The sequence below is a fragment of the Pararge aegeria genome, chromosome 14, assembly GCF_905163445.1.
Source record: "Pararge aegeria chromosome 14, ilParAegt1.1, whole genome shotgun sequence".
NCBI lineage: Eukaryota > Metazoa > Arthropoda > Insecta > Lepidoptera > Nymphalidae > Pararge > Pararge aegeria.
Window position 1 is genome coordinate 16,005,185 of NC_053193.1, and position 13,999 is coordinate 16,019,183.

Genomic DNA, 13,999 nt, shown 5'->3' on the forward strand with positions numbered 1-13,999 from the left:
ATATATATTGAAAAATTAAAGATAGGTTTTTCTGGTTTCGTATCGATATATTATTATAGTAATAGCGATAACAAATTGATTTTAGGATTAATAAATTTAGATATAAGTAGTGTTTTCAAATTGTATTGGACATTATTTTAAGAGTAGTAATATACGCAAGCACGTGAATACTTGTAATCTGAAGCAATACAACCACAGACGCCTTGTAACTTGATAACGAGATATATGATATATTTATTAATACATAGTTATATTGGATCATAGTAACGCTGCGAGACCTAAGGCCGTACGTTACGTTAAGTACTGCACTTGTCGTATTCTGAGCAGAAAAAAAGAGCATCGCTGTGTTTTATCGCTTATTTTATTAGCGCACGAATTTGTGTTTTTTAGCTTATTAGCAATTTTTATGCACAACAAAACATTTTAAGTTTGTAACAAAATGCATTTATTCAAAGTCAGAACTTTATTCTACAAATGCCATCTCTAGATCTGTATGGTTGGCAAACTCTTATAGAAGACTAGTGTTTTTACAAACTGTGAAAACCGTTTGTTTTGCTGGGTAAACTTGCCAATGGCACTCTACGTCTTTTCGCTTAAAATGATTGCTTGATTAATTAGGACTTGAAGGAAAGACAAACAAGCAAATAGACTTTTTCATATAATACGAGTAAGGATGGCACTATTAAAAAGAAACACCCAATAACAGCGCTTCAAGCTGAATCCGACGTGTGTACACTCTTAAAATAGCGTACGGTCGTACATTTTAGTCCCAGAGACTGTTACAACATTTCACTTAGTATTGAATACATGAAATAAATGTTAGTCTTACGACAATTCTGGAGGTAAACTAATCTAACACAGAACCTGTTTATCTCTTATTTATTTTTAATATTTAACTAAATCGACAACTCTTACGGTGGTGCTGTCTTTGTCATTAAGGAACATTGTGAAAAGGATGCCACTAATTTTAGTCTTGTCCGTTTAGGAGTTGTGTACAAACAAGCATTTTATTTTTATAGACGATTGATAAGTCGTAAAAAATGTGATTTTTATAATGCGCAAGATATACTACGCTGCTTCAACGTTCGTGGCACTAGGTGCAATAATTTGTTTCATGTGTTTAATCATAGTAAATGCTGTACGTCTTTCAGTCTAAATAGGTCACCGAGTTCACCTTAATGTCGATACGGCACATTTTGTCTTGGTCTGAATATGTGCACGCTTTAATATAACCGTTTGTCGGGCATAGAGTGGGCATGTATGAGAAATGTAATTTGTATGTGCGGCGAACAGGTGTTTAAATGGCGCTAGAGGAATTTACACTTCTCCTTTACTATAAATTATATAGGCAATGCGCAAACCGCTTGTTTTTAAAAATAACTGTTGTAATGACCGTTATTATTTACACGTTGTTAAACAACCAGTTATTTTGGTAATTAATAATAATAAAAAGAAATAGCATGAACGGGTGGCAAAATGACGTAAAAGTTAATGAAGAAGGTCTCAGTTTCCCTTAGCGCCAATTAAAACCTCAGTGGTGCTAACTGTTGTTTTACGTAAATCTCTATACTGAACTAAATTGACAGGAAAATGTGGGGAGAGACAGAGTGTACAGTTATATTTTTCATATTCCCAATGAAAGGCATATAACTACTGCGTTAAGAGCTGGCAATAAAGTTACGAGATTTGTATAAAACAAAATTACCACCAATAAGGCCCGATAAATGGTCAAAGATTTTGAACAGAGAGGTATGGAAAAAGTGAATATATACAAATGAAAATGCTGTACATGTTATCGACATTTCAAATGGTGAACAGATATTAAAAATGAGCATTAATTATTTCTTAATTAGGAATTGATAGTGTAAGATGGAGAGATTGTTAGGCCTAACATATTGATTGTCACAAATAAATGTTGCGAGTCATGTGAAATTGTTAGAAGAGTTATTACTCGTATTGTATTGTAATGTGTACTGTACGAGTAAATCGGGGTAACTTTTACGGATAGTGGTGCAAATTGCATTGCATAGTCTCTTAAACTAAATTGACAGGTGTAAAAGTATTGTTAATCCAATTTCCATTGGGAATATTGTGAAACGCATCACAACTCTTGAACTTAAATTAAATTTACGTTAGGAAGGTTGTGAACAAAGAATTTATAATTCGTTCATCGTGACTCGTGAACTGTATGTCAGTTACGATGAACGGCCTATATTACTATTGTTGTTTTTTTTTCGCTGCCATTTCGTGCAGTTTTTGTGTGTGCGTGTGACGTTGCCTTAAAAGTAAGGCCGGAAACTGGGAATTTTATTTAATTTCATGAAATAAATGACCATTTATTCATGTGCGATTTGTGACCATTTAAATGCCGAAACAATCTACGATCGCAAATAAAAATCAACGTAATTCAATATCTTTAAAACGAAGATAAAAATGCAGACGTTGCCAATTCCTTTGTATTCAAAGCTCAGTAAACTAAACCTATAAGTCTTAAACACTACTTTTAAAACGTGAGAGAGAGTTGTACGACGAAATAAGTACTTTATAGAAAAAGTTAAATTGTAAAGGAAAGTTACCCCGATGTGTGTTAAGAAAGCAAAATGTTCTGTGTTGCCATCGCAAATTATAGTAGCTTGCTAGTGTTTGTATTTCTAATAATTTAAAAAGTTAGATGTGTATTAGAGTCACATTTATTTTTATATAGAATCTTTATCACATGGAGATAAACTTTCATCGACATAAAACTAAATAATCTTCATAAGTACTTATTGAAAAAATAAATGCAAATATTATGCGGGCACATTCTGAGTTTTCGAAATTATGTAAGGAAGCATTTTTGAGCATTTTTATTTTAAATTTAAACTATTTAATTAACTTTTGGACATATCAAGAAAAATGTGTAATATTGCTTTTCGAAGTTTGCAACGTGTTCTTCTTTAAGACACTGCACACTAAAAATACGCCACGCGGCGTGTGTGATCAAATGAAATTTACTTCTATCTACAGACAAAATCACATTTACGTATGCCACTAAGTCGCGTCGCGTAGCGTTTTAAAAATATATTTCCGCCTTAAAAAAAGCCTTTAGTAGCTTAAAATGTTTTAATCACAAACGTTAATGTAACGTAGTATTTAAGTGAACCTTGAATTAATTTCAAATCGTTGCATAGTTATTTTAGCTAGGGAGCCGGGCTTTATTTCTTTTTGTCGCGGATATCTTAACTGCGCAATAAACACATTATGTGAGACCTCTTCATAAACTTTAACACTACATTTTAATGTTACAGTGAGCTACTATTATATTTTAAAAGACGGAAATCCATGGAGGCAAAAAAAAATATATATATATAATTAACAGAAGTTGAAAATCATTTGAATAAAGAACGTTTATAAATCGTCTAGCACTTTTTTCCACTCATGGTATTTAATGAGACTTCCGAATAAATCTTGACGTCAGAGTGAGGTCACATCAATAAAAGCAATGCACATATTGACTTTTTGATGTTTCAAGTTATATCTACACGTTACGGGGCTCCCTAGCATTCAATTGATGATAGTGTTATTAATATCGACAGGCGTGGTGTGGTTCCGTTGTTATTTTATTATGATTATGTTATAGATTGTGTAAAGACAATTTTTTTTCACACTGCATTACAGAAGTTTTAAAACTTACATTTTATGTTAGTAACTTTTTTTATTTAGGGCCAATTTCGTTTAAAAACCTTAAATGTTGTGCACTAAGCATAATAACAACTACTCTATTTAAATATTTTTAATATAATTTTTTTTATTATTATTATTTAATCATTAATTAGGTAGGTAGGTCCAACAAATTTTTTCAAATTATTATTGTTAATTAGAAGTTATAGTAACCAACGCGTTCACATTAGCAGATCAAATGTATTGTTTTTTTTTTGATTTTTATATTTATTAATCTATGCATTCAAGCTTATACTCTGTCATAGTAGGTATTTTATAAACAAAGTAAATTCAAATCCATGTGATACAACATGTAACAGAGATGATTATAATATTCTAGGTAGGTAGGTTTAATAAATTTTAAATTCCATTCAATAAAAAATGTGTTTTATTTTTAAACCTTTTCCTCCTCAACTTATTTACTACAAGCTAGCTCTTGACTGCAATCTCACCTGGTTATAAGTTTTGACACAGTCTAAGATGGTAGGAAGGATGGCAGTACCGATTTTAACAGATCCGACGGTACTGGACTTATGTTCTTCAGTGTATCGTCTAGTTTCTACGAGCATGGACGTTGTTAATGGCGGCTGAGTGCAGCACACCGCACTCCGCCAAGCCTCGCGCGTTTTCGATCCAATAAAACTGATCAGTATTTCTGTTCTCTGCCTCATACAACTACACACGCTTATATACGGTTACGGTTAAACAGACCTGTAAAACGGATTGCTGCTTATTTTGTCGGATAGGTATTTTTTGCTGGATCCGGAATACTATATTCTTGGGAACTCGCTCATACAACTACATACGCTAGAAACATATACGTTTAAACGGACGTTCTATGTGAACGCTCCCTTACTAACGAGTGACATTCGAGGGATTGGATTGGGTGCGACTCGTTTGGAACTCACCGCTGTAGGCTATAAGCAGATACTTACGTAATAAACTTACGAAGTCCTTTCCCTAGTTGAAATCGTTATATTGCAATTTTACTGGATAGTGTCAACCACGACAAATGTGACGATCGCGCTAATTTTTCTTTTTTTTTAAAGTAAAAATTGACTTCTGTGGATCGCTATCAGCTGAAATACGCAAAAAGCCAGATTACCTTAAATTCTGGCAATAACATTTAACAACTATTGCGTTATCACAATCATAAACTTCATAAAAGATATTAACGATTCACTATCTAAAAAGGAAGTTTTCCTAGTGATTGTCTGAGAGGTGTCTCGGAGAAGGAAGTCTAAACAATATATTAAAACACATTTAACTAATCGTTGTTACACGGTTGATAAATTCCTTAACGACAAGGCTGCTTGGAAGCAGGACACTCCGCTCTCATCTATCACAGAACAGAAAAATTCTGAAGATTGTTCAACAATAAAATGATTTTGGAAAAGAGCAATCTGCTGAGTTTCTTGCCGGCTCTTCTCAGTGGAATCTGCCTTCCGAAACGGTGGTAGAGTCACTACAAACACACTGACTTGACGTATCAACTGTCAGAACTGTCTCTTAAAAACGCCTCCTATATGCGTGCAGCGATACAGGCCCTCTTTTGTAAATGGCATAAGAGTAAAAAAAAAAAGAGATAGTACAGGTTTTAATAAAATAAATTAGTTTAACTAATATAATAATTATATAACACGAAATAAATGCGAAAGTTTAAAATAACTAAATGTTTGACAAAATATGTTAGTTGACACATTTTTCAAGTGGGTTTAAAGAAAACGTTGATAAAAGAGTAAACAATCCGCATACCCTCGTAAATAAAACAACATTATTCAAGGTGAAGAAAATAATAAATTATGAACTATTAAATAAAATGGATACTTAAAACAATCAAAATTGGTTTAATTATTTATTTTTGTACATTTTACATTCGGTACAAGCATTTTTGTTCACTCCATAAATTTTAAAAATGTCTCATTTATAAATAAATATTAATTTTGGTACACAATCAAGATCAGCTGATATTCAGACATTTTAGCGATTCTAAACAAATTTAATATAAAATATTTTTATTTTAATATATACTATGATAATAATAATATATATTCGTATTTTATACATTTTAAAATAAAACTTAACCTAACTAAAGCTTACAGTCATGGTCGATAGTGCTAAAAAATAAAATTATGTTAAAATGCATTATAAATATGAATACTATTATGTATATATAAATTATTATAAATATATTTAATTTTAGTAAAACAATGCAGCCTCGTTAAAAATAAAAAATAAAATGACACTTCTCTAATCTGTTTTCAATTCTTGTTATCTGTTTCTAAAAGGAGCACTTTTTATTATGGCATACTAGTTGTAGGTGCACACTGGTGGATAACATACATACATTTCATCTGTTCGGCGAATAATATCGTGTTATGATTTAAATATCCAATTCAAATTAAAGATCTCTAATGATTATAATTTTAATTAACGTAATTTAAAAGTTTTAAAAGTAATCTAATAATCAAAAATTATACCACGCTTTCTAATTTTTTGAAAGTCTACAACTTAATATTTACCCTATGGCGATTGTAATCTGCGACACCATTCGATCTTAAATGGAAAAAATGGTTGCCACCACGTATTTATTTATGAAAGCAAACGTTGGTGTTATAACATTAGCTGCATTAAGGAAAACCCTACACAAAGTCGACGCGGAGGCGTAATCTATTAATGGTCCGTTATTTTCTAGCAAAATCTTTTTAGCTATGAATCTTGCCTAGATCTCTGTTAGACCGAATATCAAATGGGTTGCTTAAAGTTAACACTTTTCTTTATTAACTTTTATAACAGTTTTATTAAAAGTACAGTAGATTCATGAATGTTATAAAAAGACCAGTACGCACCTAGTCTAGTAAAATTAATCGAGATATATGGCCGACGGTACCTACAACTACATGGGCGGTTCGTTAACCTACGTGCGTTATAGATATTAAACGATTAAGGCGATTTTCAATTTGATAGGAAAATGACATAATATTGATTCTTCGAGCCAGAAATATAATACTGCGTGTGTTTGAGATCCATTAATCTTAAAGGAAACTCACGATTAATCAAGTACGTTCTATATTTTACTGTATCCTTAAGTTCATACATAGAATATATTTAATATTATGTCATTTTTCTATTTTTGCATTTTAAATCTAACTATATACTAAAAGACATTTTAGTTTTGTAATATTATATCGTCTAAATATTGCCGTTATTTATAAAAGAACGAATTTTATTTCAATTATAAGTGGTCCAAATGTTCGTAATAATGTATTAACATTATAGATTGAATACATTTTAATGCCGTCTCTGAAAGGATGATAATATGTTCAAAAAGTGTTATCTAAATTCCGGCGAAATTTGCAAATAAATCTTTCGGGACTAAAGAATTGTAAGATCACGTTAGATCACGAGATTTATTTTACTGCACAGCGTTTGTTAAGGGTTTGACATATCCAAAATCTTTAGTAGGCATAATTTGTGAACTGTATAATAACGTTATTTTAAATGAATTGTTCTTTCGGTAATCTAATTTCAAAACGAGATTCAAAGCGTTGCAGATACTGGTGATAAGAAACAAATTTTAAAAAACAAACCGATTTTATATCGGTCAAGGTTACACAACATTTGTTAGTGACAGCAGGCAAAGGTACTATTACGTCTGTATTTATAAACTAACTAAAGCGATAGTCGAGAACCTGCTCTTAGCTTAAATGTTTTTTTCATAATAAGATCCTAAGAAATGATTTCTCAAAAATTTGGGCGCAGAACTTAGGCCGAATGTATAAGTATATCAACAGTTCATACCAGTTGCATTTTAAAATACATTTAAATAGCATGTATAAAAAGTATTGTATAATTAAAATTATTGTTATGATAACAGAGAGAGACCCAATTCCGTTTAAATAAATACTAAGCTAGTACGTAACTAAATTATTGCACTGGGATTATAGAAATTGTTTTTGGGTAAATGCGGGCAAAATGTATGATATTTATCCCAACCACGAATATTATATTTTAGAGTTGATTTTCGATCAACAACAGTCATATGATCATAATGCCTTCTGATTTAAAGTTCCGTGCAATAAATAAAACTATATTGATATTACACAAATCATTTAAAGTTAAAACCGATGTTAAGACATTATATATTTTAATTTCACTTATTAACTAAAAAGCTAATAGCTGCTTTTATATTAATGCCAATAAATTAAATAACTTAAGATTAAAGTTTATTATACGAAATAGAGAATCGTCCTGTGTTAAAACTCCAGATGAAAAAGTGGGTTGTTATAAGTTATTCTGTGAACAATTAATGTCATGATTAATGATGTTCACGATTAATCCATTACCTGCTCAATCTCGTCTCAGAATTACCAGAGTTTAGGCCGTAGTCCACCACGCTGGACCAGTGTGGAGTGGTAGACTTCACACGCCTTCAGAATATTATGGGAACTCTCAGGCATGCAGGTTTCCTCACGATATTTTCCTTCACCGTTGAAGCAAGTGATATTTTAATTGCTTAAATTAAAAACGCAGATTACTCCGAAAAGTTGCGTGGCGGGGATAAAACTTGCTCCCCACGAAATAGAGGCCGAAGCTCTAACCACTTATCAATGAATATTAATACTATAGTCGGAAAAATGTAATAGGCCCGTTTTGACATTTGTGCAAGACCATAGAATGTAACTTGGAACGAAACTGAAAGAAACAAAAAAATTAAAATCAATTACATACAGTGTTTTAAAAAATACGTAAATTTTTTTGGGACGTTAAATAATATGAAAGAATATATCGCGAGTATTCTTTTTGCGCTTACTTCATAGTAGCATGCAATTTATAATTGTTGCGAAACGTTCCGAAAACAGTTACGTTCTCAGTTTTTTTTTTTTTTATACTAGAGCTGTAACCATTTTTTTACTGAATATCGAAATTAAATATGGTGTAGTTATCTTTACTGCAAAGAATAAGCTTGGTTCTCAAAATGGGTTCTAAATAATGAGTCTGAGTTGATGTGTCTGACCAAGCGGCACATGACTGAAGCGTCCCCGCGCGCACTGCGCAGTTTTTCGTTCTCATCTTGTAAAGTTGACTGTGCGCCCGTTTACTATTACGTTAACTATGGCTTTTCTATTTTGGACATTAATTTAAACATAGTGATTTGACTCGATTTTTGTGTTTGTTGTTATATAGTACTAACTCTGATTCAACATGTTGAAAAGTCGACGTATAATCAACAGCCAGTCACGCGTATTGGTTGTGGAGTTAAAGGAATACTTTGAACGAACGAACACTTTACAATACATAATAATATCAATCAAGTACTGATACAAACTTGAATTGATTTATCGTGAGTATCGAGTACAGAGTCTTATGGTTCCATAACTAGTTACGTCGCGATGACAAAATATGTCAAAACGGGCCTATTATATTTTTACGACTATAATTTCCTATAATCCGCGAAAGCCAGGCAAATCTGCACGGTGCAGTTTATAAGTTCTTCAATTCAATATTTATACACCACGCCATACAGATCCACCAAAATGTACTCTCTACAGTGCTTTACAATGAACTAATGCTAATTCAATTTATCTATCTATCTTGTAATGAGGCCCGCTTCAGCGGATGCACTTCGACCCTCCAGGATCTTTTGTGCTCGCCCCAAATTCAATTTAAGATTGTATTTGTAGCAAAATCTCCTGAGCCACGATGACAAAGCGAAACGTGCGTAAAGAGTACATTTTGGTTCTGATTGGTGTTGTAGATAAAAATTGAGCAACTATGAATTACACCGTATAGATTTGCACGGTTTTTGAATATAAAATGAATGAATGAATGAACTTTTATTGTACATTACAAAAACACTGGAAATTGTAAATAACAAGTTCACACAGTGCATACATTTTGATGGAGAGGTAGATTGTAGCATTTTAGAATTTTCATTATGTATTCGGTAATTCATGGGCAGATTTTAATACATTATTTTGTATTGCAAGAAGAATAACCGTACCGTCTTTATATGACCCAGACAAAGGACTCTTAACTTATCAACACCTCTTTTTTTAATCGAGAGTTTTAATACTGTAGTTACATTAATGCTTTAGCATAAATAAATTTAATTTCATTACTAAATAAAAGAAAGATTTATATATAATAACACACAATATAAAAGTATAAATACTACATTATTACATAAATGCTTTTGAGAAATACTCAAGGTCGAAACAAAAGCTTTTTGGCGTAGTTCTGGGCTGGTAAACCCTCAAAAATATGTTTTTGGTTGTGAGATCACCTAAATAAACGTAGGTAAATTGTAATGGATGACGTTTTTCTTTACAAATTTACCAAAGTTCATTTAGCATCGTAATTAACCGTTACGAATAGTTAGGCAGGTGTAAGGTGCTTTTAGTTAAACGGTTTTCGGAACGGAATTTGCACGTTATTGCACTTTTATTAATAAGGAATTCAGAGTATCCTCAAAGTATTGGGGAAAAACAAATAATAATAAACAAAAAAAAATGTATGCCAACCATTTCAATCTAAAAATTGCTTTTTCTTTTTTCTTTTGGAAAAAGGAATTATTATTTGTTAATAAAAATAACCGCCAATATTTTATATACCTAGTACTATTTTACGACATCGATATTCTAAGGCGTCTTTTTAATTTTAGTGCATTCACATATTCACGCATTGTCATTATAATTTTGCGATAACACTTTCAATCTTAATTCTAGAATCATATGCTCTTTTTAACAATCTGCGCTAAACTGTGAGTGAATATTTCGTCCGCTCAAATAGTTTGCAGTACACCCACAGGCTATTTTGTAAACTATGTCGAAATAACAAAATGCAAATATTATAATCATTTAGAATGCTATTGTATTTCTTTCTTACATTAATTATGACTACAATGAGACAATGGAAAATCTAAATATTAAGTCCTAATCATCTGAACTTTACGAATCATCCTGTTTCTTCATAATAAAACTTTCGCTGTCAGTTCAGCGCGACGCACTTATACACTACGGCTGTACTGCACTTGTGGAGTCTTTGAAGAAGCCGAAGTTATTCGACAAAGCGTAGTAACTATTTGAGCTAACGAACTACTTAAATATAAAGTCTTTTACTTCAAATTTCCATCTTATACTATATAAACCAGTATTACGAAACATATGATTGTATTAATTTTTTTTTCATACATAAACATTAAGTTGCCTAAATCGCGCTACAAACAGAATAAGTTTGATTATTAATTTTTTAATTTTTAACATTAAATGTGATGGTTCAGACCGGCTGTTGGCGTGGAACATTGAGCTCAAATTCGAACTTCCCGTTGATACGATTTTTGTTGAATGGAGTACATTATATTTATTTTTATTGTACGCAACACAACACAGTTCTTCAATTTCTATTATACGCACGTTTCACTCGCGTGAATTTTTTAATTACTGAACTTTCTCTGCTCAGAGTGCCAAGTGAGGGATTTTTTACACACGTACGATTTTCTACGTATGTTGACGAAGAATTATGACGTAATTTTACATAATAGGCCTTCAAGCTTTCATATCGCTATTTTGTATAACTAAGCGTGTGGCTTAGTCGCTGGTGTGCAGAATTTATTGTCACGTAACGTATTTGCGAGATGAGATGCCTGCGTTTTCTATTTAGTGTTAATGTTACTGTTGCTATAAACTGTGTATTTGTAACTAAATAATGTAGCGGTCTTCTATGTTCAGCATTATCATTTTCATAGATGGACGTCTATCGTAGGGAATCTACACATTTCACTGACGCTTGTGTTTCATTGAACCTTTGCAAACCCTTACCAAAATAATAAGTGACTTATTGGTCCAATTGTATGGGTATCCACTTACTAGAAGTTTTGATCTGGAATGAATATTTACCAGGACTAAAGACATGTTATGGAATAAATTACTTTAACCAGTAGGAGTTAGAAAAGTTTTATAGCCAAGCGATGCGAAGCGATGAAGCGAACAAGACGATGCCTAAATAAGTAAAGATTAATCTAAAGAGATTTCTAGGCACACAAAAACCGTCTACCAAAAGTTATCACCTAAGAGTTGATGAAACGTTTTTTTCGATATAGACATCGCCTAAATCATTAGGCGATGCCTAAGTGTAGTGAAAGCGAGCATACGATTTATATGGTATGGTAAGATTATTGCCATTGAATAAGTAAAAGTGGGAAGAAAATTTAACACATGGCACTCTGGTCTGGCTTCGTTTTGCCACCTACAACATACAGCCAAATGTTTCGTAATACAGATCTATTAATTACGTTTAAAGCTAAGTTATTCGAACTTATATAATAAGGTTATTAAATTTTCACTGTGATTGTATATTCCGAGGCAATAATTATTTGTAACGTTGCTTTATTTCATGCTTATTTCAACTTTGTGACGTATTGGCAAAAGTACAGATAAAGTCCTTTTCACGAAATAAGAACCATTAATAATTTATTTATTATAGAGTCCTTAGTGAGTATATGTATGTGAAAGATGTATGATAAAATGGCACGCGCTCTACATTTTGATACTTGTTTCTTGCTTTAAAGATACCCAAGTTTCCAAACCAGTGTGCTTATACAATCACTAAAAGTATCGCTTACAATATTAAAATGAAAGTTTTATATAGTTGTATATGCCATAAATTGACATCCCTATAAAAAGGATAATAATTCAGAAACAACAACGGCAACAATATTAAAATAATACTGCTTTAAGGACCGTTCAAAAACCTAGAAAATCGTAAGTGAGATAAGACTCTAAGCGTGCGGGTAGTAACAATGAAACTGAGTACGGTATCTTGCGTTGCGAAGGCACGATTGTAAAGGAGAATAAAATATAATAAAATAAAATAGTTCCCGTTTTAATATAAGCCCTTGTACAGTTCGTGATTCTAATTCGATTATACCTACCAGGTAAGAAAATATTTCTAGTATCTAGGGGTGCGTGAATAAAGTAGTTAAAGGGGAATAACATCGAACCTTTTCCGAGTACACTCTTCTAAATGTTTGCTTTAATACGTGATTTGCTTAAACCAGCCAGGGAATAAACATGTAGGTAACTTTCGATGCGATGGAAAAATGGTGAAGCGGAAATAAAGGTTTTTGAGGTCAGTTCCTCAGCATATATACAACGTGTAGATGAAACCCGAAATAATACTTCAGATGCTTTAGAGGTACATTATTTACTGCCTCTGAGACTTATCTGTTAAACCGAAACGCTAATAGTTTTTGAGTAATCGTTGTTTTATTGATAGAAATCAGATATAGCCATAACATCACATGCAAAAGTAAAATTTACGCGTAAATATTAGTTACGCGTCGCGTAGCGCATGTACTTTTTTTATTATATAAATAAACTAGCTGTTGCCCGCGACTTCGTCTGCGTTTTTTTTTAAAGTATTCAGTATCGCTAAGCCTTAAATAAGTATTGTAGTATATAGATATATATATATATATACATATAACATGTGACTGTCAATTAATTAAAGACAAATAATTTGCAATAAAATAAAATTGCGACTATAATTAAAGATATAAGCTATCCTATCTCTTAAGTTGGACCAGACTGCTGACGGTATGCCAATTTAATTTAATATCGGTTAAGTAGTTTAGGAGTCCATCGCGGACAAACATCGTGACAGGAGATTTATATATATTAAGATAAATATACTACGAAAACACACACATCGCCATCTAGCCCCAAAGTAATATTTTTATGAATAATACACATAAATAAATAGCAACATACATATAAACACCCAGACACTGAAAGACATTCATGCTCGTATAAACATTTTCCAGTAGTGGGAATCGAACGCACGGCCTTGGAGTCAGAAAGCAGGGTCGCTGCAAACTGCGCCAATCGGCCGTCGTAGATTGATTTTATAACGTTTAATTTACGGCACCTCTTTAGTGAAAAGGACTTTAGTTTAGTGTTTAAAGCTTAACTTTAAATAGCTTATAATATTTAATGTACTTTACATACGCATTCATACGAATTGACCAGTCAATGTTTACCTTATATTAATTAAGCTGCCCTAGTTAAACTTCAATAGAAAAGTTTATTTCCTCCGTTGGTATGTTTGTTCACGATTACTTATAAACTACTACACTGTTTTCTATAATGTTAACGATTGTATTTCGATTGTCAAACTTGTTGTTTAATATAGGCCCTTGTACGTAAAAAAAAAACAATTTGATTATGTAATATGTTGTAAAATATATGTAAAAAAAACGTCAAAATTAACATATATAGTTCAATCATATGAAGAACTAAAG